Source organism: Thermobia domestica, chromosome 5 (assembly GCF_964235325.1).
Source record: "Thermobia domestica chromosome 5, izTheDome1.hap1.1, whole genome shotgun sequence".
Classification (NCBI taxonomy): domain Eukaryota; kingdom Metazoa; phylum Arthropoda; class Insecta; order Zygentoma; family Lepismatidae; genus Thermobia; species Thermobia domestica.
Window position 1 is genome coordinate 156,797,297 of NC_137458.1, and position 14,356 is coordinate 156,811,652.

Sequence of the window (14,356 nt, forward strand, 5' to 3'; positions counted from 1 at the left end):
AAATATTTTATACGCCGTTAGAAAAGTTTTCCTAAAAATGTTTTCTGTACGATTTCCAAACATTACTGAAAAAGTATTTGAAACGTTTTATACAATGTTAACGGAATGGTTTTTAAAATGTTTCTCATGGAATATTTTAAAATTATTTACCAATAACGCAGACAATATTTTCCTACATATGCCAAAATATTTTCTTTACATGACAAAATATATTTAGTGAATATTTTTTGTACATCACAGAAAATATTTAAAGAATAGTTTCTGTGCATGACAAAATATTTAGGGAATATTTTCTGTACATGACAAAATATTTACAGAATAATTTCTGTACATGGTAGAACCCAAAGCCCATAGGCCAATTCGGTTACTACTGCAGATACGAAAACAAGGTAAGATACAGAAGGAAATTTTTAAAATGCAGCAAGTTTTGTTTTTATATTAGTATACCGCCCAATAGTAACGAAAAGTACAACGCTGCCACTGTTGGACAACAACGAATGAAAGAAAGAAAGTTTGAAATTATTTGGACCAAAGGGAACGGAAAGACACAATGAAAAATATAGTGCAAGACCCAATTTCGCGTCCTTCGTATCTGCTCCCCCCCCCCCCTCAACACCGTGGTTGCTACGCCTCTGGCGTGGATGTTGCATTTGCATGTTTATCCTTCACTGTGTCTCCTTTCAATTCTTCTCGGTGTAGCTAATTTCAAACCACACATTCTTTCATTCGTGTAGCCCGACATGATGTATGGTAACGCATTTTCTTTATTGAGCGGTACACTAGTACAAAAACAAAAGTGTTGCTGGAATTTAAAAGAGTCCTTACATATCTTACCGTGTTTCCATACCTGCAATAGTAACCGAGTTGGCCTATGGGCTCCGGACTTTTGCGTCACTCTGCATATACGGTATAACGGCTTCTTGCTGGGAACAAATAGTAGGTTGAAAACAAGGCGGCCAGGCTGTGACATAGCAGCTGGAAGAAAACATAAGATTCTTCTGTACAATTTTACCTGCTTAGACGTCTTTGCCTCACTCTGTCTTCATGACGAGGAACCATTGCGGCCCACAGACTCAGATCAAAAAAATAAATAAATAAATAAATAACTAAAAACAAAATAAAAATAAAATACCACTACTACTACTACTACTACTACTACTACTACTAATAATAATAATAATAATAATAAACAGTGTAAATTATAACTACGTAATGTTAACTTGCTCTCATAATTTTAAGCATTTTTTTTTAAACTCAAACTCTTATTTACACACAAAATGTTTCTGGGTGTTTCACTGGTACTACTGGTATGTGGACACGCCGTGCATATATGTTGGGGTGTCTTATGTGACTTACGACATTCAAACTGCACATCAGTGTGTTCACAATCGTCGCCTGCCAGTTTTGAAAGCGGCTGTATTGGATTTTTTTTTTTTTTTTTAATACGAAAAGGATTGAAGTTTAGACATCCATTTCAAGAAACAATTGTTGGCAATCCTTTTCCTATCTTAAAAATAATAAATCCAATATAGCCGCTTTGTAAATTGGCACGCGATGATTGTGAAGGCTCTAATTTGCAGTCTGAACCTCGCAACATCACATAAGACACCCCAACGTACATAGACGGCGTGGCCACATACCAGTAGTAGCAGTGGAACACCCTGAAGCATTCTGTGTGTAAATAAGATTTTGAGTTAATAATAATAATAATAATAATAATAATAATAATAATAATAATAATAATAATAATAATAATAATAATAATAATAAAAGCAGCTTAAAATTATGAGAGCAAGCTAACATTATGTAGTTATAATTTACACTGTACACTATAATAAATATACATCTATATAAGTTTATATCGGTTAGTAGTTAAATAAAAATATAAATGTACACTATTCTGGCATTATTTATTTAAATACTCTTCAGCAGCATCTTCATGCTGCTCGTATTATTTGTTTCTATACATTAAGAACAATCTTCTCAAATATCACATTAAGAACAATCTTCAACACTTGTTCTAGAAAATTATGTCACTGACACTAATTAAAAAAAAAATCAACAACAATATTTATGTAAAATATGTTGCTGAAAATATTTTCTACAAATCTACGGCGCATGGGGAATAGATCTTTTCACGAAATGTCACTTTTTGCAACTTTCAAGAAATATCACATTGTTGAATAACCAGAAAACGTATTTGCTTCTTTATAATGTCACTTTTGATTACCACAACTAACTATAAATTCGACGCTGCGAATTGTCAGTTAAAGTTCTGTGGAACTGCAGCTGAATTCTTAACTGATCTTCTTGTTCGTCTCTGTATGACATGTTGAAGCCAAATCCCAATAATCTACGCGATCTCATCGTTAGTTACGTTTCTCTTGTGTTACACAGTTTCTGAAAATAAAAATAATAGGCAGCGTTTAATAACATAATAACAGCAGGGAATGATTAAAGATCAATTATTACATCTTAAACTTACAAAAATATTTAAAATGTTTGTGTAGGACCTACAGCAGCTTGTGAAGACAATATTGTGTTACAAAAGTAACATCCTGAAGAAAATGTAAATGGCACGGAAGACAACAGCTACAGCTGAAAGTGACATACCTTAGACTGTAGCTTAATTACGGACGTTGTAACATGTTGAAGCGGTCACACATTTTTTTAAAAAGTATAGCATCTTATAAATATTAAACCTATTAAAAAAAAAAATCGAAAACATGTGGCAGCATTTGAGTTGATGAAGAACTAGCGTCTCATTCCGAATGCTCTGATCTCAAATCTGGACCCGATCATCCTTTTTCCCTCAGTCGTACCAGGTGAATGCCGAGGTGGTTACTAAGGCCTTGATGACCGCTACCTTGCTTGATTTCTTTCCCCACGGAGCAGGCCATACATATTATTTTGCCTTATACAAATGAATAATTTTGATACGTTGCATTGCAAAGAATACAAAAAATCGCGAATATAGGAATGAATCATGAAATGCTCAAGAAAACTACCAACATGACAGAACAATTCAGTAAAAGGATGAAATGAAAGGTAAGGGGAAAAAACAAGGAATGTCCATGTGTGTGCTTTATTGGGTACTTTGTCCTATGAGATGGTAACTTTTGGTACTATTTGCCTGTATATATATATATGCATCCGTAGATGTAAAAATATCTTATGTAAAAACAGGCAAAAGATTTGATTAAGCCTATGCCTTTTTACGAGGTTTTCAATATTAAAACACCGTTTTCTCAAAAATACAATTTTGTGACATTCCTTCTATTTTCCCCTTACCCTTCAAATATACTCTATACATGTTCAACTCTCTCTTCCACGGACACTTAAATGGAACGTGTCACTTGAAGATGGGAAAATTGCGCATTTTGCTAAAATAAGGATTTTCAAAGTGTTTTGAATGTTATAACAGCGCTTGTAGTACATGCTTTTGGGAAATAAAGTTTACAGGAAGATGATTCTGAGAAGTATTCATGGCACAATAGTATGTATTTAAAGCGAAGAAAAAATAAAAAGGGCGCCAGAAAGGTTTTTTTTTTTTTTTTTTTTTTTTACAAGAATTTAAACATAGTGTATCCCTCTTCAAATGACAACTTCTTTGATTCTTTCCACTCTGAATCTAAGGTACGGCTTTTTTAATGCATTCAGTGCATTCACAACTTTATAAAGGTCTTACGTTGAAAAAAATGGAATCTTTAAGTTTAACGTCCCACGGTTATGCGGTTAGGCTAAAGGAGATGGTGATAATGAGAAATGAGTGAAATAGTGGAATGAAGAAAGTGGGAGGAAACGGGAGAACCCCGAGAAAACCCACGAGCACGGTATTTGCCACCACAAAGTCCACACGGCGCGAGCTGGGATCGAACCAGGGACCCCAAACCCCTGGTGAACGCTCTACAACTGAGCCACCGCGCCCTCGGGTCTTACGTTGAATGTTGTATATCTTAGCGCGAAAGCAACTAATTCGCCCAAGGAAAGTCCAAAATCTAATAAGAACCACTTCCAATCACTTGATCACCTTAATTGCACCAATAATATACCAACGAAAAGCTCAAAAACCTAGGTGGGTTTTTCCGGGCTGGGCCCAATTGGGCAAACCCTGAACACAATACAATACACACACACACACACATATATATATATATATATATATATATATATATATATATATATATATATATATATATATATATATATATATATATATATATATATATATATATACGCAAATCGCAAAAGAATAATTGTAATCTTTCGGCAAATCTAGTCTGATGGCCCCCTTTAATTTTATATATGCCAGGTGAAATATTTACATGTCGCCTGCCGCAAACCATTTAAGAGAAAATAAGAAAATTAGCGAAAGAATTATAATTTTTCAACAATTATTTCGAGCGGCACGCCAATAGTAAACCTGCAGGCAGAATTAGGTAATACTCAAGCAGACTGTTTTACCAAATTTTGACGCATTTCTTGCATCTTCCGGTTTCTTTTTGCAGAACATGCACTAAACGAAAAGAAATCCTTAAGTTTAATATCCCACGATCATGTTGGTTAGGCTAAAGGAGACGGTGATAATGAAAAATGAAGAAAGTGGGAGGAAACGGGAGAACCCCGAGAAAACCCACGAGAAAGTCCACACGGCACGAGCTGGGATCGAACCAGGGACCCCAAGCACCGGAGGTGAACGCTCTATCACTGAGCAACCGCGCCCCCCTATGTACTAAATGAGGAGCTCTAAAAGAAAAAGCGAAACAACTTCTGTTAGGTGGCCAGTAAAAAAGCACGCATGCTATCTGAGTCAGGGCAGAAGCACAGCAGGGGGGCACGCATAAACGAGGATGGTGCAAAAACATTTACAATATTTGTAATTATTCTTATCTTCAAAAACACTTAATTTCGATCCTAAAAAAAAAATACCTTTCACAGCTAATACACGAGTGTTACACCGCCTTTCTTTCTTACCTTTACGACAGAAAATAGTGTATGTAGGGCTATTGCCTCTGTTCTGAATTTTTCTTCTTGAATAAATCTTTTCCACACTTTGCGCAGTTGATTTTACGCGCTTCACCATACCATGACTGTAGAAACTTTATAATCCTTCTCTCTTTATTACACAATTCTTTAAAAAAAAAAAAAAGTTTACATTACGGCCATCGCAGATGTTCACAACTGACGTATGAACCGGAAATTCCCGCCGCTTACTTCTACCCTATTTGCATTCAAAATCCATTTCAATAAGCTGTGCAATGATAGAAATAACTTACATTAACACTCTCATTCCTTCACGAAAAATATTTCACATCATATTTTATCTATAAATTTTGTTCTCGGCGTAAACCTCTGCTCGAGAGAACCCAAGAATTATTATAACCCACTGGTGTATTTAAGGGGGGCTTCCGGGCTTAAGCCCCTTGAAATTGTACTTACTATATTAAAGTAAATGAATTATCTTGGAGAACAAAGTTAGCCAAGCCCTTCTCCCGTGAAAAAAAAAAGTAGTAAATACGTCATTAAAATGGTAATATACGCGCAATTATCCCGTCACCAAAATAGAAATGTACGTGCCTACTTCCTTCGGAAGCATCTCCTCGGCCCCCCCCCCCCGTCTTCACCCTCCCTGACTCGGTTAGATGGCATTCGTGCTTTTTAGTAGCCCCGTAACACAGATTGGTTTGTATTTTTTGGGCTTCTTATCCACACATCAGGAATCAGTATAATACGCAAATCGTAAAAGAATTGTAATTTTTCGACAATTAATTCTGACGGTCGCCTTGAATTTATAAGTGAAAAATTTATACGTCGCTTGGCGAAAATCATTAAATAGACAACAAGAAGGAAAGTAGCGAAAGAATTATATTTCACTAAGTATTTCGAGCAGTGCTTCTTCCAGACTTGTCTTTGGGAGGGCAGTGGCTCCCCGGAGCAGACCAAAATAATACGTTTATAATAATAACTAGAATAGCACGAGCAATGCCCCCGGAACATTACTTTTGAAAGAAACACTGCTTTCGAGTGGCACACCAGAAGTAAAACTGCACGCAGAATCATTATAACCTGTCATAAAAATGGTAATGTACGCATCTTTTTAAACTCTTTACTTTGAACAAGGCAGTGATATTATGTCAGTACATAGTATTGCCGAATGAGCATTAGCGAAAAATGAAATGAAATGAAATCTTTTAGTTTTACGTCCCACGATTATGCCGGTTAGGCTAAAGGAGACGATGATTATGAGAAATGAATGTAATGGTGAAATGAAGAAAGTGGGAGGAAACGGGAGAACCCCGAGAAAACCCACGCACACGGTGTTTGTTCACCACAAAGTTCACTTGGCGGGGGCTGGGATCGAACCCGGGACCCCAAGCACCAGAGGTGAGCATTAGCGAGTGAAGGCGGGTTAGAGTCCCGCAGGGCACGTTGTTTTCTCTTTCCTTCTTGGGAACTGTAACTGCAGAAACCGGTTCAGATCAATTGGTCATTGTCACTGCCTTGACTAAAGTAAAGACTTGCCCGCATATTTTCCCTTTGGAAGCATCCCCTCGCTCCTGCTGACCTCCAACTTCGCAATGCTCTGACTCAGACAGTATTGGTGCGGGAAGCTTCTAGAACACAGGTCCCCCATATAGGTTAATAGATGTTTCTTTTCTGTATCAAAGTAAAATATTTAATTCACATAGTATTGCCGAGCGAGCGTTAGCAAGTGAAGGCGGGTTAGAGCCCCGCAGGGCACGTTGATTTCTGTCTTTATTACAGATAAATGGGAAGAGGAACCTGTGTTCTACATCCCTACACGTAGTACAGGCTGATTTATATTTTTTGCACTGTAGTTTTTACGTCATACATCCGGCAACGTATATATATACGCAAATCATAAAAGAATAACTATACTTTTTCGACAATTACTTCTGACGCTCCTTTTGAATTTTATCTATTCCATGTGACGTATTTCAAATCGCCTAGCGCAAATCTTTAGGAGACAATAAGGCTTGTGTATAGCCCGCTCCCCCCAGTTCTTTGTCACCGGAACTGGAAGAGTCAGTACTACTACTACTTATATCGAGAACAGAACCAAACCAACCCCTGCGGGGCTTCTAACCCGTTCCTACTACTATTGCTACTAACTACCACCACTACTACTGCTATTGGTACTAACTACTACTACTACTGCTACTATTACTACTACCGCTACTAAAGCTACTACTACTACTTATACTAAAGCTTCCTTACCGCAAGATTTACATCTTAAATATTTATAACATGCGATTCCGATTCATTATGAACTAGTATGAATCGTTAGAATCACTATGATTCGTTAAAAATCATTGGGGGGAGCGGGCTATACTCAATCCGACAATAAAAAGAAAATTATTAAAAGAATCTATTTTTCAGCAATTATTTCGACTGGTGAGCCAAAAGTAAACCTTCACGGTATTTTATGTATAGAGATGAAAAATAGAAATCTAGCATCCCATACCTTTATTAATTTGTAAACATAAATTTCTCGATAATACATAGTATACATGAGAACACCCTGATCTGCGTTTCTTGTGTTCTATTACCATTTCTACATGAAATACCATAAATTTTCTACGTAGTGCAATATAAGAAGTACCCATGTGCACAAGACATGCGATATGCCTTAAATCCCCCCTCCACACACACATAGTCATAGATAAAGTACAAGGGCACTACACATGCAGATATGAGATATAAAGTACAGGTACGTTCTTTTTTTATTTTCGTATCAGTCGATAAGTAAATAAAAGTCGCTTTGTTACCCCCTTTGTAAGTTCGTACATACTCAATGAATAATCCCTAAAAGTATGAGCGTCCTGCTTATTCGGGAACTGATGCAGCTTCATGTATACTATACAGACACTCAATCACTTATAAAGACAATAAAACTAAATTATTTTATGTAATCGTTATACTTACCGACTTTTCTTGTCTTTCTTTCTTTCTTCTTCACTATTAACAGAGTTGAGGTGTGCCTCCGACTTCGGAAAAGTCTTCTTTAATTTCAAATCACTCATTAACTAATTAAAATTGGGTATATTACCAACTTTTTAAGTAGGTAGATATTCAATGAATAATTCCTGGCTCCTTAACTATAACCCTTTTTCTATATAAAGATATCTTCTTCAACATGACTGAATATAGTGAGATTTAATTTATTTTATTTATTTATTTTTTAAATATTCCTTCTTGTCTTGACTTGTGAATTCAACATAGCGCGCAAGGAATGCTGGTACCTTTGATAAACAAATGACGGTTGATGTAGCGATGCTAATTAGCAATCTCACACACTGGATATCATAAATTTCAAATTTTTAACAAATATATTTCTTTGGTGCTGCTATAATTAGTATAATGATTGGTAATAATGCTACTACGATACTCTCGTGAGAGAATTTATTCAACATTCGATAAAATATTCTGCAACTACATGAAAATATTTCATTTAAGTTACAGGACAAGATAACAAACACATTTCCATACAAAATTAATAGGAGTTTTAAAAATATTTCTTATCTTACGAACGAATTTATTTTTAAAATATTCGAAATATTTTAAAAATTATATTTCATATGTTTTCTTGTAACAATAGAAAAGAATGTAAATGACATGTTGGAAAACATTTTATTCTGTTTATAGGCCTATTCTGTTTCCTTTATCATGTATGTAAAACATTTTTTGTGTTACTTAGAAAACATTTTCTCTCTCAACTAGGGGTAAAAGTACGGGGGGACGCCACCCCCACCTCGAGAAAATATATACGGCGTCTACCCAGTTCCTAAAAAAAATTACAATGGGCAAAGATAGGCAGGGTGAACGACGTGACGTCATCCGCTACCTACCGTCCCCCAACCTTTTCAGATCCACTTTTACCCCTGCTCTCAACATTGAAAACATATTACATTACATTCAACACAATATTTCTATTACAATTTGTGAAAATTTTCCATACATTATTTTCCTACTAACGTTCTAAACATGCACATCCTGTTCAGTGGCATATTTACGATTTTGTTTTGTGGAGGGAATCTTTGCTAACTTTATTCCTGAAAATGTGAAAATTGTGCAGGATATTTCATTTACTTTAATATAGTAAAACAATTTCGGGGGAGGATTAAGCCCGGAAAGCTTATTTAACGCCAATGCTTCCCGTAGTTAATTAAATGTTCTCCAAACACATTTTAAAAAATAGTTCCGGCATATAGTTGGGATACTTCTCAGATATAACAAGGAATATGTTTTCTCCAGTAACGGAAGAGTATATTCTGAAAACATGTAAAAATGTTTCTATAATAGACCTATATCAGAAAATGTTGTTCACTAAAGACACAAAATATCTTCCAAAACACAATGGAAAACATTTTCTATTCATTTTTAATGTTTTCTTTTAACTGTTTTAAAGTTTTATATTCAAAATTCCATAAAATATTCTGGAAATAATACTAAAATATCATACGAAAATACTTAATTTAAGTTATAGGAGAAGATTACCAAAATACTTTTGTAAAAATTAAGTAAACCTTTTTAAAACATTTCTGAAAAATATTTCTTATATTACGAAATAATTTATTTTTAAAATATTCTAAATGTTTTTAAAAATATATATTTAATACGTTTTCTCGTAAAAATAGAAAATATTACAAATAACGAATTAGAAAACATTTTTTAAATATGTGGAATATATTTCGTTTGATTGCTTTCCGTATCATATATGGAAAACATTTTTAGTATCATTTCGAAAATATTTCCCTTCTCAACAGTGAAAACATATTAAATTAGATCCAAAACAATATTTCTAATATATTTTGTGAATATTTTCCTGGTTTTACTTTCCGGCAAGCATTCTCAAAATGTACTCCAGGTAATTTCTAAAATGTTTTACAAACATTTTTGGGAAAATATTTTTGGGAAATATTCGGAATACATTGGGGAAACCAGCATGGAAATCTTCAGAGAAGGAAAACCTTTTGAAAACCAAGGAAAATATTTTCTTTTGATTGAGGAAATATTCCTTGCTGTGTGGGCTGTGTTTCTTATATTTAAAAAAGTAGAAGTTAACGTGCTTGTTTTTAACAGCTGCTGTATCACAAACCCCACAATGTTTTAGGGCCTGATTGTCTCATAGACGGAACCTTTTCAAGTCGATAAACGTGAAAAAGAATAAGGTCTGTTCATGAAAGTTTAACTTTACGTCTTTTTTATGCAAAACACAAGTTTGCGGGAGTTACGCTATCATATTTTTTTTATACTGGTAGGTTTAATTGAGCACATCTTTTTAAAATTGGTGGAGGGGGCCACCTGTGTGGAGGGCCCACCCTGCATTTGCAGGGTAGCAGGGTGGGCCAGTCCGTCCCTGATATTTACCTACCTTCTATTCGGGTGCATAACAAAAATGGTTCAATACTACAAAGAGGTATTGTCTCAGGTATTAGACCCACCAGAAAATGCTTGGACTCCTCCCAACGAAACATCACTAGTTGCGCGCCTCGAAGGCTCCTCTCTTCCATAATTTGGATACTAGAAAAAAATAACGTTCAATTCTAAGTCAATCAACAATTAAAATATACATTCAGGAAAACTTGAAATTATTAATCTTTTCCGATTAAGCTAAGTTCAAATATAATCAATTCAAATTATTATATAATGTGCTCATTGCAAATGAGTTTTCAAAACTTGAAGTTAATAAATTTTGGGTACAAATAACTGCTCATATTTGTCTTGCCTAATGAGAAATAATTGTCAAAATTTACAGTGTTTGTTTGTCAAGAGTCTTTATATGTATTTTTTTTCTTTCCAGAATCCAATGCGATGTTGAATTTGGAAGAACATCTTTAAGATTTGGTAGTGAGTACCCAAAGCTGCAATGAAGTGGCGCAGAAATTCAACAAACGTTGTCCAAACAATTTTGGGATCATATATGATAGAGAAATTTATGTTAGCTTGCAGTTAATAGATCTAGTGCAAGATAGCGCAAATAAGCACCGATAAAGCCACGTCAAAATTCATTCTGGCGCCATTAAACGAAGAGCACTGAGAAAAAAGCGTAAATCTAATTACCATATATGAAGTTAAACAAATTACGTATGCACACGCTGTGACTGATGCATAGGGTGCAACTATCCGAGTGGGCAAAAAAATGTGTGGAGAGAAAGTATATTTTTTTAACATTCAGTTGATTGACTGGTTGGAATGTAGAATCCACTTTGTGCAACGAAGGTATATGAGAGGTAGATCTACGGTTTATGGTGAAATCCGAACATCAGAAATGCGTACAAATTTTAAGACACTCTTGCTAGAAATCTACTGCGAAATTATGTGCACCAAAGTAGGCATCCAAAGTGGAGTAAGTATAGGAACATGCGTTCTTGAAGCCACCATAATCCTTGTTTGTTCGGCGGAGTGGAAATGTAGCGATTTGATACTGTTGGTTTCTTTACTGTATGTTTAATGCGGACGTCAGGAGCTTGGATGAGAAAGGACGAATCCTGAAACTGAAAGTTTTGCAAATACATTAAGATAGATAGGGCGAACCAGGGCAAAACTCGGTATCTATGTGTTCTATCCGCGTTCGATTTATCTATCCGCGAGGAAGAAAAAATCGATTTTTCGAGTTCACCCTTTCTCCTCCAAGGCCCTGCTATATATATATATATATATATATATATATATATATATATATATATATATATATTAAATATATATATATATATATATATATATATATATATATATATATATATATAAAACAAGAAAGTAAGTTCAAAATAGTAATAATAATAGCATATAACTGAAAAAATTAAATGAAAGCTACAAAGCACGTATTCGCAATACGGACGAGTAGCGCCATATACTAAATAGGAATGAGTTAGACAAGACTGTCCGATATGCTATTCTTTAAAGATTCCTTCACTCGGCGTCTTGTGCCCAACAGCGTCTGCGAATTGAATTAATAGTTTTATTGGGTGGGATGTGTTATCGTTGACCTGGTTCCAATACGCTTGCTGATGAAAGTGAATTAGTTGGACGAAATATTTACGGAGATCTGAGCACAGAAAAGAGTGTTTCAGTGCAACCTCTATCAATGCAATGCTATCAGATGTTGTGTTAGCACACTCGTTTCTCCGCATGTCGACATGTGCCTGCATCCAGCAGAAAACGACGACACAGTTTTGTTGCTGTAGTGGATGGTATATCTCAAAAAAATGTCTTGCACTAGGGGTTATTATCTAACGACATTCTAGGCTTATTATAATACTTTATAAATCAGTGCAGGAACAGTTCAGCGGAGCCAACATGGCGCAGCGAAATCTGAAGTGCGTGATCGAGAGCAAGCTAAACTGCTGTTAGTTCATCAGTAAACACTGAACACACCGTGTGTGATCGCCTCAGCACTACACCCGGGAGTTCAGAAGAACAACGCTACTCCTCTAACAATCCTGGAGGTACACACTTACTGAAGAATAGGCGTGGGACCAAGGTGAGTGGGAGGTGCCAAATAAAGTAAGAATAGAAAAGTGGTGCGATTTTAAAACTTTTTGTGTATTATTATGTTTTCTGTTTTTGATTTTGTAATGAAAATAAATGAAATACTGGACCCATGCACAAGCAGATGGGGATAGCTCACGTTCACCTCAAATCCTGGATTCACGACTGTGTATATATGTTGGTGAATAAACATTTTAAAACACTCTTGGCTTGAAAATATTACACAAGAAGATAAGAAATTATGCAGAAATAGTCCTACTGTGAAGTCTGTGGTGCTTCACAAAACACTATATCAAGAAATTTAAAATGGCATACATTATTATCTTTAATATCAGCATAACCATCCCCAGCAGCCACACAAGTAACTATTCAGAGAATTGGTACAAATGCTGAATGCTTTCTGGGTTATGGAGGAGGAGCAGTTCGAAGGAGGAGCAGGAGTGGAAAGATCGAAAACTCATAAGGAACTTATACATGAACCAACAAGTAAGTGTTAGGGTAGGGGAAGAACTTACGGAAGAGAGTGCAGTTGGTACGGGAGTTCGACAAGGATACTGCCTCTCGCCAACACTATTTAAGGTCTATCTAGAAAAGATAGTGAAAAAGAGTTTACATGATGGTGACGGCATTTCGGTAGGACGTAGAATGATTAGATGCATAAGATTTGCAGACGATATGGCGCTTGTTGCAGAATCTGAAAAGAAAATCAATAAAATGTTAGAAAAAATTAGAAAGGGCTTTGAAGAATATGGGATGAAAATAAATGTTAGAAAGACAAAAGCCATGGTGATTGGAACGAAGGGGTCTGTGTCAAATATAAAAGTGAGAGGGAGAAAATAGAACAAGTGAATAGTTTTCGATATCTGGGTAGTATTCTTAGTAATAACATGAAGTGCGAACGTGAAATAAAAGCAAGGATAGGAATGGCGAAAGAAGCCTTTAGGAGGAAGAAAAGTCTGTTCTGTGGGACCTTGAATAGAGAGTTGAGAAAAAGACTCATAAAATGCTTCGTGTGGAGTATTGTACTGTATGGGGCGGAAACGTGGACATTACGCAAAAATGATGAAAAACGACTGGAAGCATTCGAAATGTGGGTATGGAGAAAGATGGAAAGAATTAATTGGGTAGAGCGGAAAACGAATGAGTGGGTGCTAGGAATGGTGGGGGAGAAAGGAACCTGTGAGATATATTACGAAGAGGAAGATAAACTGGTCGGGACATTGCCATAGAAGAAATTGTATCATGAGGAACGTCATAGAAATGAATGAAATGAAATCTTTGAGTTTTACGTCCCACGGTTATGCCGGTTAGGCTAAAGGAGACGGTGATAATGAGAGATGAGTGAAATGGTGGAATGAAGAAAGTGGGAGGAAACGGGAGAACCCCGAGAAAACCCACGAGCACGGTGTTTGTCCACCACAAAGTTCACTTGGCGGGGGCTGGGATCGAACCCGGGACCCCAAGCACCAGAGGTGAACGCTCTACCACTGAGCCACCGCGCCCCCCAGGAACGTCATAGAGGGTATGGTGGCGGGAAAGAGAGGCAGAGGGCGAAGGAGACTACAATTAATGGATGATATAAAAACGGAAAGACCATACGTACAGACGAAGAGGTTAGCGGAGGACCGTGTAGCATGAAAGCTTCTCAGCTGCTGCAAGTGACCTGCCAGTAAGGGCAGAATACCTATGATGATGATGATGATTTACCCTGTAATAGTCAATAATATAACGTGGTTGTGTACTTATAATAACTTTGGGTGAATAGGCATATACATTGTATTTACATTATCAAAAGGCTCGTAAAGACGACTACCTAGAGAACTGCCAAACAATTATTAAGTTT

At 36.0% G+C, this 14,356-nt stretch overlaps 1 long non-coding RNA gene across 1 annotated transcript; it reads right to left on the reverse strand.

Moving 5' to 3' along the window:
* Positions 1-1,891: 1,891 nt before the first annotated feature.
* LOC145684713 (uncharacterized) lies at positions 1,892-8,170 on the reverse strand. Its single transcript, XR_014131372.1, has 2 exons — positions 7,948-8,170; positions 1,892-2,400 (listed from the first exon to the last, which is right to left on the reverse strand). It is a non-coding gene; the product is annotated as an uncharacterized LOC145684713 (long non-coding RNA).
* Between the last annotated feature and the right edge of the window lie 6,186 nt (positions 8,171-14,356).